Source organism: Oncorhynchus masou, chromosome 24, assembly GCF_036934945.1.
Source record: "Oncorhynchus masou masou isolate Uvic2021 chromosome 24, UVic_Omas_1.1, whole genome shotgun sequence".
Lineage (NCBI taxonomy): Eukaryota > Metazoa > Chordata > Actinopteri > Salmoniformes > Salmonidae > Oncorhynchus > Oncorhynchus masou.
The window spans coordinates 11,242,983-11,258,170 of NC_088235.1; the positions used below are offsets into that span (position 1 = coordinate 11,242,983).

At 41.1% G+C, this 15,188-nt stretch overlaps 1 pseudogene; it reads right to left on the minus strand.

Annotated features, from left to right (window-relative positions):
- The window catches only part of LOC135513392 (AT-rich interactive domain-containing protein 5B-like), a 142,262-nt pseudogene extending 133,177 nt beyond the window's left edge, over positions 1–9,085 (minus strand).
- Between the last annotated feature and the right edge of the window lie 6,103 nt (positions 9,086–15,188).

Below are 15,188 nucleotides of genomic sequence, written 5' to 3' on the forward strand. Positions count from 1 at the left end.
CTCTCTAAACAGCAGTGATTTCCTCTGAGCTGTATGAGAAAGATAAGAATGTCTGGGGACACCAGCGTGTTGAGATCAGAAACCTATTCTGACTACCACTGTGAATGTCTGGGACACCAGCGTGTTGAGATCAGAAACCATTCTGACTACCACTGTGAATGTCTGGGACACCAGCGTGTTCAGATCAGAAACCTTTCTGACTACCACTGTGAATGTCTGGGGACACCAGCGTGGTTGAGATCAGAAACCTATTCTGACTACCACTGTGAATGTCACACAGAACAATATTACTTTACATAGAAACAAGCTGATGATCTAATACATATGTTCCAGGCATGAAAATACAAACCTGTCCATCTGCCAAGCAGCAGAGATATGTCTGGCAGTCTGCCTCACATTCCCTCTCCTCTCTGCTACCCCCAGCCCAAGTCACAGGGCTGACTGTTTAGCCCAAGTCACAGGGCTGACTGTTTAGTCCAAGTCACAGGGCTGACTGTTTAGTCCCAAGTCACAGGGCTGACTGTTTAGTCCAAGTCACAGGGCTGACTGTTTAGTCCAAGTCACAGGGCTGACTGTTTAGTCCAAGTCACAGGCTGCCTGTTTAGTCCAAGTCACAGGCTGCCTGTTTAGTCCAAGTCACAGGGCTGACTGTTTAGTCCAAGTCACAGGGCTGCCTGTTTAGTCCAAGTCACAGGGCTGACTGTTTAGTCCAAGTCACAGGGCTGCCTGTTTAGTCCAAGTCACAGGGCTGACTGTTTAGTCCAAGTCACAGGGCTGCCTGTTTAGTCCAAGTCACAGGGCTGACTGTTTAGTCCAAGTCACAGGGCTGCCTGTTTGAGTCCCAAGTCACAGGGCTGACTGTTTAGTCCAAGTCACAGGGCTGCCTGTTTAGTCCCAAGTCACAGGGCTGCCTGTTTAGTCCAAGTCACAGGGCTGACTGTTTAGTCCCAAGTCACAGGGCTGACTATTTAGTCCAAGTCACAGGCTGTTTAGTCCAAGTCACAGGGCTGACTGTTTAGTCCAAGTCACAGGGCTGCCTGTTTAGTCCCAAGTCACAGGGCTGACTGTTTAGTCCCAAGTCACAGGGCTGCCTGTTTAGTCCAAGTCACAGGGCTGACTGTTTAGTCCAAGTCACAGGGCTGACTGTTTAGTCCCAAGTCACAGGGCTGACTGTTTAGTCCAAGTCACAGGGCTGACTGTTTAGTCCCAAGTCACAGGGCTGACTGTTTAGTCCCAAGTCACAGGGTCTCGGGCTCTGTGTAGGCCAGCAAAGTGCGCCTCACAGTGAACGGACAAACCATTTTCTGATCGGACACGCTTTGTGTGCCGGGGGACAGGTTTTTTCTCTGTTCGTTGCCACGTTAGAAAGCACAGAATGTTTGTCGCTCACATGTATGTTGCCGCAAGATTTCTCTCAATAGAACCCACGGAAAAAGGCCAGCTCCCGAGACCATTAATTCTCCTCCGTTTGCAGTTGGTATTGCGTATTAAAGGTGTTCTTCTGGAGCCTGCCAAACAGTATCTTCCGATGGTTATCACTCCGCTTCACCATCGAGAAGCCTTCGATACGCTGAAGCGCTGGTCGCTGCCACCTAGTTGTGTGCTTGTGTCAGGAAGCCACGACAACAAGCTTGCAGTTAGGGTTGGTAGTGAAAGTGTTAACACTTGTAATCCTGTTTGTGAGCACGCTACCCTTGATTTTTTTCACTTCACAATAATATACTAAAGGATTGTAAGTAGCTTATAGAAAGTGCAGCACTTCTATTCACCATTTTTAGAAGTAGAAGATTTTAAATGGACAACGTTAGTTATATGGAGAATGCATATATGTGCCGGGTTGTACCAAACGGTGCGAAATAGCTCGAACGAATATTTAAAGGTGTCCATATATTTTTGTATATAGTTAGTGGGGGCGACATGCTTTGGCTGGAAGAAGGTAGGGACCTCGCCCATTGTCTGTAGAATTTTGTTGATGTGTTATTACAACGCTTAGTGTGACAATATAATCTAGTCATAAACTCGCTGATGGATCAGATTACTAGAGGAGAGTTGTTTATTTCTGCCTCACTGAGACTTCTGGGATGCAAAAGCCGCGAGAGCGTAGTGTGTGCTGATATTCAGTAGGAGTTAAATTCAACAACTGGCCTTGTTTAGTTTTGGTCACTTATTTCTTATTTTATTATTTTTGGACCAGAGCTCCATTGGCCCATATAATTGGGGAACAGGATGTCATTACACCATGGCCTACCTATACTTACCTAACTGACACATATACGATACTACGTTTTCCATCTGATTAATAATACTTGAATAACACATGAGAATTATCAATTTTAACTCATCTGATTAAATACACAACAATGATTTATTTTCTACGTTCTTCCACTACTAAATACGATCACGATAATATCACACATGATAATATTTTCACGGTCAAATACAATACCAATGACGAGATCACATTTGCTTAAACATTACGCATCATAAACACAAATAACTTCGATGACAGTCAAGGTAGTGGCATTTGTTTTCCATCTGATATTAAATGTCGATGACATCACACATATATTACGCTTCCCATGTGAATTCAATTGTGTCTACACAAATCACCACATATGGTTGAACACATATTTTTCATTTCGACAATAAATACACAATCAACTGACATATATTTCATTAACGTGGTTCTTCATTCGATTAGCACACATCAACAATCGATGACATCACACATGACGCAATCTTTCCATTCGATTAATAAATATTAATGTTGCTCGATACACAATACATGATATCTACAAATACACAATACTCGATATTCACATGATAAAATATTACACATTCGAATTCATCAAACACCAATGATAACATCACATCATGATGGAATATCATATCTTCCATCTGATTAATAATACAACAACTGATAACATCACACATGATAATATCATTGATTAATAATACACAATAATCGATGATTATCATTAATTATCGATTACCACACAATAATTGATGACATTTGATTATCTGTCACACAAAACAACTGATTATCATCACATATAATACTATAATATATATTCCATCTGATTAATAAAATAAATCAATTGATGACATCACATATACACATCATATCTTCCCATCTGTTTTTACATTCGATTATCTGATACAATAACAAACTGATGACATCACCAGATTAATCGGTCATCAGTTGTTGTGTATTTATTAATCAGATGGAAGGCTGGATTATGTGTGATGTCATCAGTTGGTGTGTATTTATTAATTCAGTTATTATGTGTGATGTCATCAGTTGTTGTGTATTTATTAATCAGATGGAAGGCCGTGGTGTTTATCATGTGTGATGTCATCAGTTGTTGTGTATTTATTAATCAGATGGAATGCCGTGGTGTTATTATGTGTGATGTCATCAGTTGGTGTGTATTTATTAATCAGATGGAAGGCTGCAGTTGTTGTGTATTTTAATCAGTGGTGTTATTAAGTGTGATGTCATCAGTTGTTGTGTATTTATTAATCAGATGGAAGGCCGTGGTGTTATTATGTGTGATGTCATCAGTTGTTGTGTATTTATTAATCAGATGGAATGCCATGGTGTTATTATGTGTGATGTCATCAGTTGTTGTGTATTTATTAATCAGATGGAATGCCGTGGTGTTATTATGTGTGATGTCATCAGTTGTTGTGTATTTTTTAATCAGATGGAAGGCCGTGGTGTTACTATGTGTGATGTCATCAGTTGTTGTGTATTTATTAATCAGATGGAAGGCCGTGGTGTTATCATGTGTGATGTTATCAGTTGTTGTGTATTTATTAATCAGATGGAAGGCCGTGGTGTTATCATGTGTGATGTTATCAGTTGGTGTGTATTTATTAATTCAGATGGTAGGCCGTGGTGTTATCATGTGTGATGTCATCAGTTGTTGTGTATTTATTAATCAGATGGAAGGCCGTGGTGTTATCATGTGTGATGTTATCAGTTGTTGTGTATTTATTAATCAGATGGAAGGCCGTGGTGTTATCATGTGTGATGTCATCAGTTGTTGTGTATTTATTAATCAGATGGAAGGCCGTGGTGTTACTATGTGTGATGTCATCAGTTGTTGTGTATTTATTAATCAGATGGAAGGCCGTGGTGTTATTATGTGTGATGTCATCAGTTGTTGTGTATTTATTAATTCAGATGGAAGGCCGTGGTGTTACTATGTGTGATGTCATCAGTTGTTGTGTATTTATTAATCAGATGGAAGGCCGTGGTGTTACTATGTGTGATGTCATCAGTTGTTGTGTATTTATTAATCAGATGGAAGGCCGTGGTGTTATTATGTGTGATGTCATCAGTTGGTGTGTATTTATTAATCAGATGGAAGGCCGTGGTGTTATCATGTGTGATGTTATCAGTTGGTGTGTATTTATTAATCAGATGGAAGGCCGTGGTGTTACTATGTGTGATGTCATCAGTTGTTGTGTATTTATTAATCAGATGGAATGCCGTGGTGTTATCATGTGTGATGTCATCAGTTGTTGTGTATTTATTAATCAGATGGAAGGCCGTGGTGTCATTATGTGTGATGTCATCAGTTGGAACAGAACAGAAACTAGAATAGGTTAGGCCATGGTCTTAAATGACATCCTGTTCCCCAGTGCACTATGGGGACCAATGGGCTCTGGTCAAAAGTAGTGCAATAAGAAGGGAATAGGGTGTCATTTGGGATGCACCCCTGGGAGCTAAACTAAAGTATATTGTCCTCATGGTTTCCATGATATTGGAGCCAGTTGTTGGACAGCTTTTCTCCTCTCTGTGAATATCAGCAGCACACTGCCGAAGCTGCGGCCGTCCCCTGGCAACCCCAGGAATAATGCTTTCAGTCAGGCAGAAGTAAAACAGCTTTCTATAAATAGATCAGTATCTGAATCCATCAGCAGTTTGACTAGGTATGTTACTCTGCCTAGCGGTTGTAACACTACACATCAACACAAAGTTCTAGTGTAGCTGAGACGAGGTCCCCTACTGCTCCAGCCAAGTGGTTTGACAGGCATGTCATACACTGTATATACAAAAGTATATGGACACCCCTTTAAATTGGTCGATTCGGGCTATTTCAGCTACACCCGCTGACAGGTGTATAAACCGAGCACATAGCCATGCATTCTCCATAGCTAACATTGTCAGTAAAATGGCCCCTACTGAAGAGCTCAGTGACTTTCATAGGATGCCACCTTTCCAACAAGTCAGTTTTCTGCCCTGCTAGAGCTGCCCTGGTCAACTGTAAGTGCTGTTATTGTGAAGTGGAAACGTCAAGGAGCAACAACGGCCACACAAGCTCACAGAACGGGACTGCCGAGTGATTTAACACTCACTACCAAGTTCCAAACTGCCCTGGAAGCAACGTCAGCACAAGAACTGTTTGTCGGGAGCTTCATGAAATGGGGTTCCATGGCCTAGAAGCCGCACACAAGCCTAAGATCACCATGCGCGATGCCAAGCGTTGGCTGGAGTGGTGTCAAGCTTGGGCTATCGGACTCTCGATGGTGGAAACGCGTTCTCTGGAGTGATGAATCACACTTCACCATCTGGGAGTCCGACTGACGGATCTGGGTTTGGCAGATGCCAGAAGAACACTACCTGCCCCAATGCATAATGCCAACTGCAAAGTTGGTGGAGGAGGAATAATGGTCTGGGGCTGTTTTTCCGTAGTTCCTGTGAAGGGAAATCTTAACGCTACAACATACAATGACATTCTAGACGTCATTCTGTGCACCAACTTTGTGGCAACAGTTTGGGGAAAGCCCTTTCCTGTTTCAGCATGACAACGTCCCCATGCACAAAGCGATGTCCAATCAGAAATGGTTTGTCAAGATCACTGTGGAAGAACTTTACTGGCCTGCACAGAGCCAGGACTAAACAGGCAGCCCTGTGACTTGGACTAAACAGTCAGCCCTGTGACTTGGACTAAACAGTCAGCCCTGTAACTTGGGACTAAACAGGCAGCCCTGTGACTTGGACTAAACAGTCAGCCCTGTGACTTGGACTAAACAGTCAGCCCTGTGACTTGGACTAAACAGGCAGCCCTGTGACTTGGGACTAAACAGTCAGCCCTGTGACTTGGACTAAACAGTCAGCCCTGTGACTTGGACTAAACAGTCAGCCCTGTGACTTGGGCTGGGGGTGCAGAGAGAGGAGAGGGAATGTGAGGCAGACTGCCAGACATATCTCTGCTGCTTGGCAGATGGACAGGTTTGTATTTTCATGCCTGGAACATATGTATTAGATCATCAGCTTGTTTCTATGTAAAGTAATATTGTTCTGTGTGACATTCACAGTGGTAGTCAGAATAGGTTTCTGATCTGAACACGCTGGTGTCCCCAGACATTCTGACAGGCAGTCCTGTGACTTGATCTGAACACGCTGGTGTCCCAGACATTCACAGTGGTAGTCAGAATAGGTTTCTGATCTGAACAGTCAGCTGGACTGTCCCAACATTCACCAGTGGTAGTCAGAAGTGGTTTCTGATCTCAACACGCCCTGTGTCCCTGACTTCACAGTGGTAGCCAGAATAGGTTTCTGATCTCAACAGCCTGTCCCAGACATTCACAGTGGTAGTTAAACATCAGCCCTGTCTTGGACACAGGGTGTCCCAGACATTCACAAACAGTCAGAATAGGTTTCTGACTGAACACGGGTGTCCCAGACATTCAAACAGTGGTAGTCAGAATAGGTTTCTGATCTCAACAGGCTGGTGTCCCCAGACATTCAAGTGGTAGTCAGTGATCTGTAGACATTCCTGGTAGAGAATTGGGACTGATTCAGCTGGTGTCCCAGACATTCACAGTGGTAGTCAGAACAGGTTTGTATGATCTGATCTGAATTCACAGTGTATTCAGAATGGGTGTCCCATTCACAGTGGTAGTTAGAATAGGTTTCTGATCTGAACACGCTGGTGTCAGTGGTAGTCAGAATAGGTTTCTGATCTCAGCTGTTTCTGATCTGAACACGCTGGTGTCCCAGACATTCACAGTGGTAGTCAGAATAGAATGGTGTCAGGTGGTAGTCAGAATAGGTTTCAGATCTGTACACGCTGGTGTCCCAGACATTCACAACACGCTGGTACATTCAAACAGGTTTCTGATCTGCACGCTGGTGTCCCAGACATTCACAGTGGTAGTCAGAATAGGTTTCTGATCTGAACACGCTGGTGTCCCAGACATTCACAGTGGTAGTCAGAATAGGTTTCTGATCTCAACACGCTGGTGTCCCAGACATTCACAGTGGTAGTTCACAGAATAGGTTTCTGATCTCAACACGCTGGTGTCCCCAGACATTCTTATCTTTCTCATACAGCTCAGAGGAAATCACACTGCTGTTTAGAGAGAAGGGAGAGGAAGTGAAGACTTCTTTTAATAATAACAACGATACATCACAATATCAGCAATGTGGAATATCAACACTTCAAATGTGAGGCAGCCATGTTGTTTTGTCATACTGAGATCCACATGCAGAGTAGCGGTCTGATCCTCAACAGTTTGGATTCTTCCAGCGGCCTAATATGACAGATGTATTTTCCGATATAGAGGCTTCATTTCAGCTGTGGTGTCATGTTTTATCAGATCCTACCATGTAATTAACTCAGGCTTTGTACTTGATCAATTATTGTTCATTTAACTTTTAACTGCACGCAAAGCTTTCCCTCTGTGTCTGCTGAGCACATTGTTCATGTTAGCAGGTCAAAACTCAATAGGCGTGCAAGCAGGTGGACAAATCTGCAGTGACTTGGGGAATTCTTGGCCTGACCCCTGAAGCACTGGAGTGAAACATTCTGTGTAAAACTGTTAGTGGGTTTCTCAACATTACTGCTGCTTCACTTTGAGCCTCTGTTACCGCTCTGCTCAAAGCTCTGGGGCTCCCTTTCGCTCTCTCTGCCCTCTCCCTCTCTCTCTGCCCTCTCCCCTCTCTCTCTGCCCTCTCCCCCCTCTCCCCCCTCTGCCCTCTCCCCCTCTCTCTGCCCTCTCCCCCTCTCTCTCTGCCCTCTCTCCCTCTGCCCTTCTCTCTCTCTGCCCTCTCTCTCTGCCCTCTCTGCGCCCTCCCTCTCTCTCTCTGCCCTTCTCCCTCTCTCTCTCTCGCCCCCCTCTCTCCCCCACGCTCTCTCTCTGCCCCCTCTCTCTCTCTCCCAGTCTCTCTCTCTCCCCCTTCTCTCCCCCTCTCTCTCCCCTCTCTCTCGCTCCCCCTCCTCTCCCCCCCCTCTCTCTCCCCTCTCTCTCTCCCTCTCCCCTCTCTCTCTCGGACCTCTCTCTCTCTCCCTCTCCCCTCTCTCTCTCTCTGCTCCCCCTCTCTTTCACCCCCCTCCCTCTCGCCCTCCCCCCATCTCTCTCTCTCATCTCCCTCTCTCTCTCTCTCTCTCTCTGCTCCCCCATCTCTCTCTCGCTCCCCCATCTCTCTCTCTCCATCTCTCTCTCTCCATCTCCCCCTCTCTCTCTCTGCCCTCTCTCTCTCTCTCGCCCCCCTCGCCCCCTCTCTCTCCCCATCTCTCTCTCTCTCCATCTCCCTCTCTCTCTCTCCTCTCTCTCTCTCGCTCCCCTCTCTCTCTCTCTCTCTCCCCCCCTCTCTCTCTCTCTCCCCCTCTCTTTCTCGCCCCCCTCTCTCCCCCCACCTCTCTCTCTCTCCCTCTCTCTCTCTTCTCTCTCACTCCCTCCCTCTCTCTCTCCATCTCCCTCTCTCTCCATCTCCCCCTCTCTCTCTCGCCCCCTCCTCTCTCTCGCTCCCCCTCTCTCTCTCTCTCGCTCCCCCATCTCTCTCTCATCTCCTCTCTCGCTCCCCGTATCTCTCTGTCAGCCCCCTCTCTCTCTCTCCTCGCCCCTCTCTCTCTCTCTCGCACCCCCCTCTCTCTCTTGCTCCCTCTCTCTCTTTCGCCCCCTCTCTCTCACTCTCCATCTCCCTCTCTCTCTCTCTCTCTCTCTCTTCATCACCCCCCTCTCTCTCTCTATCGCCCCCCCCCTCTCTCTCTCTCTCTCCCCCTCTCTCTCTGTGTTGCTTTACAGTCTCCCTCTGAACGGCGAATTCTCCGTTCCCCTGAAGTGTCATTACCAAGAGCCAATTGTTTTGCAAAGCTACAAATCTAAAACATGGAAACCTTTAAACCATTGGAATGGATTCTTTGACTGTTTCTCAGAACAGGGTTTACAACCACAAGGTGAACAAACTGAACTATCAGGAGGAAGAGTTATTCTCATATTCTCCAGATCAGCCAGCCAATAAGAAGGTAACGTTTGCTGCGTCGCCATTAGGTTTAATAATGTTTAACCCACTTGGTTTTATAGGAGCATGAAAACAGATGCCTCCAGTCCCTCCCTCCACACTGGAATGATTATTGTGCAGAGCGCTGGAGCAGGTCTGAAAGCTGTTACTTATAGTAGAGGACTGTAGTCAGAACTGTTACTTATAGTAGAGGACTATAGTCAGAACTGTTACTTATAGGAGAGGACTATAGTCAGAACTGTTACTTATAGGAGAGGACTATAGTCAGAACTGTTACTTATAGGAGAGGACTATAGTCAGAACTGTTACTTATAGGATATAGTCAGAACTGTTACTTATAGTAGAGGACTATAGTCAGAACTGTTACTTATAGGAGAGGACTATAGTCAGAACTGTTACTTATAGTAGAGGACTATAGTCAGATCTGCCACTTATAGTAGAGGACTATAGTCAGAACTGTTATTTATAATAGAGGACTATAGTCAGAACTGTTACTTATAGTAGAGGACTATAGTCAGAACTGTTACTTATAGTAGAGGACTATAGTCAGAACTGTTACTTATAATAGAGGACTATAGTCAGAACTGTTACTTATAATAGAGGACTATAGTCAGAACTGTTACTTATAATAGAGGACTGTAGTCAGAACTGTTACTTATAGGAGAGGACTATAGTCAGAACTGTTACTTATAGTAGAGGACTATAGTCAGAACTGTTACTTATAGGAGAGGACTATAGTCAGAACTGTTACTTATAGGAGAGGACTGTAGTCAGAACTGTTACTTATAATAGAGGACTATAGTCAGAACTGTTACTTATAGGAGAGGACTGTAGTCAGAACTGTTACTTATAATAGAGGACTATAGTCAGAACTGTTACTTATAGGAGAGGACTATAGTCAGAACTGTTACTTATAGGAGAGGACTATAGTCAGAACTGTTACTTATAGTCCCCTCTATAGTCAGAACTGTTACTTATAATAGAGGACTATAGTCAGAACTGTTACTTATAATCTATAGTCAGAACTGTTACTTATAATAGAGGACTATAGTCAGAACTGTTACTTATAATAGAGGACTATAGTCAGAACTGTTACTTATAGTAGAGGACTATAGTCAGAACTGTTATTTATAATAGAGGACTATAGTCAGAACTGTTACTTATTGTAGAGGACTATAGTCAGAACTGTTACTTATAGTAGAGGACTATAGTCAGAACTGTTACATATAGGAGAGGACTGTAGTCAGAACTGTTACTTATAGTAGAGGACTGTAGTCAGAACTGTTACTTATAATAGAGGACTGTAGTCAGAACTGTTACTTATAGGAGAGGACTATAGTCAGAACTGTTACTTATAGGAGAGGACTATAGTCAGAACTGTTACTCATAATAGATGACTATAGTCAGAACTGTTACTCATAATAGATGACTATAGTCAGAACTGTTACTTATAATAGAGGACTATAGTCAGAACTGTTACTTATAGTAGAGGACTGTAGTCAGAACTGTTACTTATAATAGAGGACTGTAGTCAGAACTGTTACTTATAGGAGAGGACTATAGTCAGAACTGTTACTTATAGGAGAGGACTATAGTCAGAACTGTTACTTATAATAGAGGACTATAGTCAGAACTGTTACTCATAATAGATGACTATAGTCAGAACTGTTACTTATAATAGAGGACTATAGTCAGAACTGTTACTTATAGTAGAGGACTATAGTCAGAACTGTTACTTATAATAGAGGACTGTAGTCAGAACTGTTACTTATAGGAGAGGACTATAGTCAGAACTGTTACTTATAGGAGAGGACTATAGTCAGAACTGTTACTTATAATAGAGGACTATAGTCAGAACTGTTACTTATAGTAGAGGACTATAGTCAGAACTGTTACTTATAGTAGAGGACTGTAGTCAGAACTGTTACTTATAATAGAGGACTATAGTCAGAGCTGTTACTTATAATAGAGGACTATAGTCAGAGCTGTTACTTATAATAGAGGACTATAGTCAGAACTGTTACTTATAGTAGAGGACTATAGTCAGAACTGTTACTTATAATAGAGGACTATAGTCAGAACTGTTACTTATAGTAGAGGACTATAGTCAGAACTGTTACTTATAATAGAGGACTATAGTCAGAACTGTTATTTATAATAGAGGACTATAGTCAGAACTGTTACTTATAGTAGAGGACTGTAGTCAGAACTGTTACTTATAATAGAGGACTATAGTCAGAACTGTTACTTATAATAGAGGACTATAGTCAGAGCTGTTACTTATAATAGAGGACTATAGTCAGAACTGTTACTTATAGTAGAGGACTATAGTCAGAACTGTTACTTATAATAGAGGACTATAGTCAGAACTGTTACTTATAGTAGAGGACTATAGTCAGAACTGTTACTTATAATAGAGGACTATAGTCAGAACTGTTACTTATAATAGAGGACTATAGTCAGAACTGTTACTTATAGTAGAGGACTATAGTCAGAACTGTTACTTATAATAGAGGACTATAGTCAGAACTGTTACTTATAATAGAGGACTATAGTCAGAACTGTTACTTATAGGAGAGGACTATAGTCAGAACTGTTACTTATAGTAGAGGACTATAGTCAGAACTGTTACTTATAGGAGAGGACTATAGTCAGAACTGTTACTTATAGTAGAGGACTATAGTCAGAACTGTTACTTATAATAGAGGACTATAGTCAGAACTGTTACTTATAGTAGAGGACTATAGTCAGAACTGTTACTTATAGTAGAGGACTATAGTCAGAACTGTTACTTATAGGAGAGGACTATAGTCAGAACTGTTACTTATAGGAGAGGACTATAGTCAGAACTGTTACTTATAGGAGAGGACTATAGTCAGAACTGTTACTTATAGGAGAGGACTATAGTCAGAACTGTTACTTATAGTAGAGGACTATAGTCAGAACTGTTACTTATAGGAGAGGACTATAGTCAGAACTGTTACTTATAGTAGAGGACTATAGTCAGATCTGCCACTTATAGTAGAGGACTATAGTCAGAACTGTTATTTATAATAGAGGACTATAGTCAGAACTGTTACTTATAGTAGAGGACTATAGTCAGAACTGTTACTTATAGTAGAGGACTATAGTCAGAACTGTTACTTATAATAGAGGACTATAGTCAGAACTGTTACTTATAATAGAGGACTATAGTCAGAACTGTTACTTATAATAGAGGACTGTAGTCAGAACTGTTACTTATAGGAGAGGACTATAGTCAGAACTGTTACTTATAGTAGAGGACTATAGTCAGAACTGTTACTTATAGGAGAGGACTATAGTCAGAACTGTTACTTATAGGAGAGGACTGTAGTCAGAACTGTTACTTATAATAGAGGACTATAGTCAGAACTGTTACTTATAGGAGAGGACTGTAGTCAGAACTGTTACTTATAATAGAGGACTATAGTCAGAACTGTTACTTATAGGAGAGGACTATAGTCAGAACTGTTACTTATAGGAGAGGACTATAGTCAGAACTGTTACTTATAGGAGAGGACTATAGTCAGAACTGTTACTTATAATAGAGGACTATAGTCAGAACTGTTACTTATAATAGAGGACTATAGTCAGAACTGTTACTTATAATAGAGGACTATAGTCAGAACTGTTACTTATAATAGAGGACTATAGTCAGAACTGTTACTTATAGTAGAGGACTATAGTCAGAACTGTTATTTATAATAGAGGACTATAGTCAGAACTGTTACTTATAGTAGAGGACTATAGTCAGAACTGTTACTTATAGTAGAGGACTATAGTCAGAACTGTTACTTATAGGAGAGGACTATAGTCAGAACTGTTACTTATAGTAGAGGACTGTAGTCAGAACTGTTACTTATAATAGAGGACTGTAGTCAGAACTGTTACTTATAGGAGAGGACTATAGTCAGAACTGTTACTTATAGGAGAGGACTATAGTCAGAACTGTTACTCATAATAGATGACTATAGTCAGAACTGTTACTTAATAGATGACTATAGTCAGAACTGTTACTTATAATAGAGGACTATAGTCAGAACTGTTACTTATAGTAGAGGACTGTAGTCAGAACTGTTACTTATAATAGAGGACTGTAGTCAGAACTGTTACTTATAGGAGAGGACTATAGTCAGAACTGTTACTTATAGGAGAGGACTATAGTCAGAACTGTTACTTATAATAGAGGACTATAGTCAGAACTGTTACTCATAATAGATGACTATAGTCAGAACTGTTACTTATAATAGAGGACTATAGTCAGAACTGTTACTTATAGTAGAGGACTATAGTCAGAACTGTTACTTATAATAGAGGACTGTAGTCAGAACTGTTACTTATAGGAGAGGACTATAGTCAGAACTGTTACTTATAGGAGAGGACTATAGTCAGAACTGTTACTTATAATAGAGGACTATAGTCAGAACTGTTACTTATAGTAGAGGACTATAGTCAGAACTGTTACTTATAGTAGAGGACTGTAGTCAGAACTGTTACTTATAATAGAGGACTATAGTCAGAGCTGTTACTTATAATAGAGGACTATAGTCAGAGCTGTTACTTATAATAGAGGACTATAGTCAGAACTGTTACTTATAGTAGAGGACTATAGTCAGAACTGTTACTTATAATAGAGGACTATAGTCAGAACTGTTACTTATAGTAGAGGACTATAGTCAGAACTGTTACTTATAATAGAGGACTATAGTCAGAACTGTTATTATAATAGAGGACTATAGTCAGAACTGTTACTTATAGTAGAGGACTGTAGTCAGAACTGTTACTTATAATAGAGGACTATAGTCAGAGCTGTTACTTATAATAGAGGACTATAGTCAGAGCTGTTACTTATAATAGAGGACTATAGTCAGAACTGTTACTTATAGTAGAGGACTATAGTCAGAACTGTTACTTATAATAGAGGACTATAGTCAGAACTGTTACTTATAGTAGAGGACTATAGTCAGAACTGTTACTTATAATAGAGGACTATAGTCAGAACTGTTATTTATAATAGAGGACTATAGTCAGAACTGTTACTTGTAGTAGAGGACTATAGTCAGAACTGTTACTTATAATAGAGGACTATAGTCAGAACTGTTACTTATAATAGAGGACTATAGTCAGAACTGTTACTTATAGGAGAGGACTATAGTCAGAACTGTTACTTGTAGTAGAGGACTATAGTCAGAACTGTTACTTATAGGAGAGGACTATAGTCAGAACTGTTACTTATAGTAGAGGACTATAGTCAGAACTGTTACTTATAATAGAGGACTATAGTCAGAACTGTTACTTATAGTAGAGGACTATAGTCAGAACTGTTACTTATAATAGAGGACTGTAGTCAGAACTGTTACTTATAATAGAGGACTGTAGTCAGAACTGTTACTTATAGTAGAGGACTATAGTCAGAACTGTTTATAGTCAGAACTGTTACTTATAATAGAGGACTGTAGTCAGAACTGTTACTTATAGTAGAGGACTATAGTCAGAACTGTTACTTATAGTAGAGGACTATAGTCAGAACTGTTATTTATAATAGAGGACTATAGTCAGACCTGTTACTTATAATAGAGGACAATAGTCAGAACTGGGCTTCTGTTTTCAAGGTGGAAATTCTAATTTGTTGTGATTCCTACTGAATTGGCCATTTTGAGGTTCAAATTTTTACTCTGGAACTCTTGAACGGGTCTTTGCCATTCCATGTTCACCTCTACAGAACATTGCATTTAACACGATAAGCTCTGTGAATAGGAACATTCTTATAGATATAGAAAATATAGAACATGAAAAATGGATAATAACACAATAATACAAGTACATAGATTGGTGCAATACAAATTAGATCATGGAAAAATGAAAAGTGAAAAATACTAAATGTAGGTTTGTAATGGAAGATGTAGCT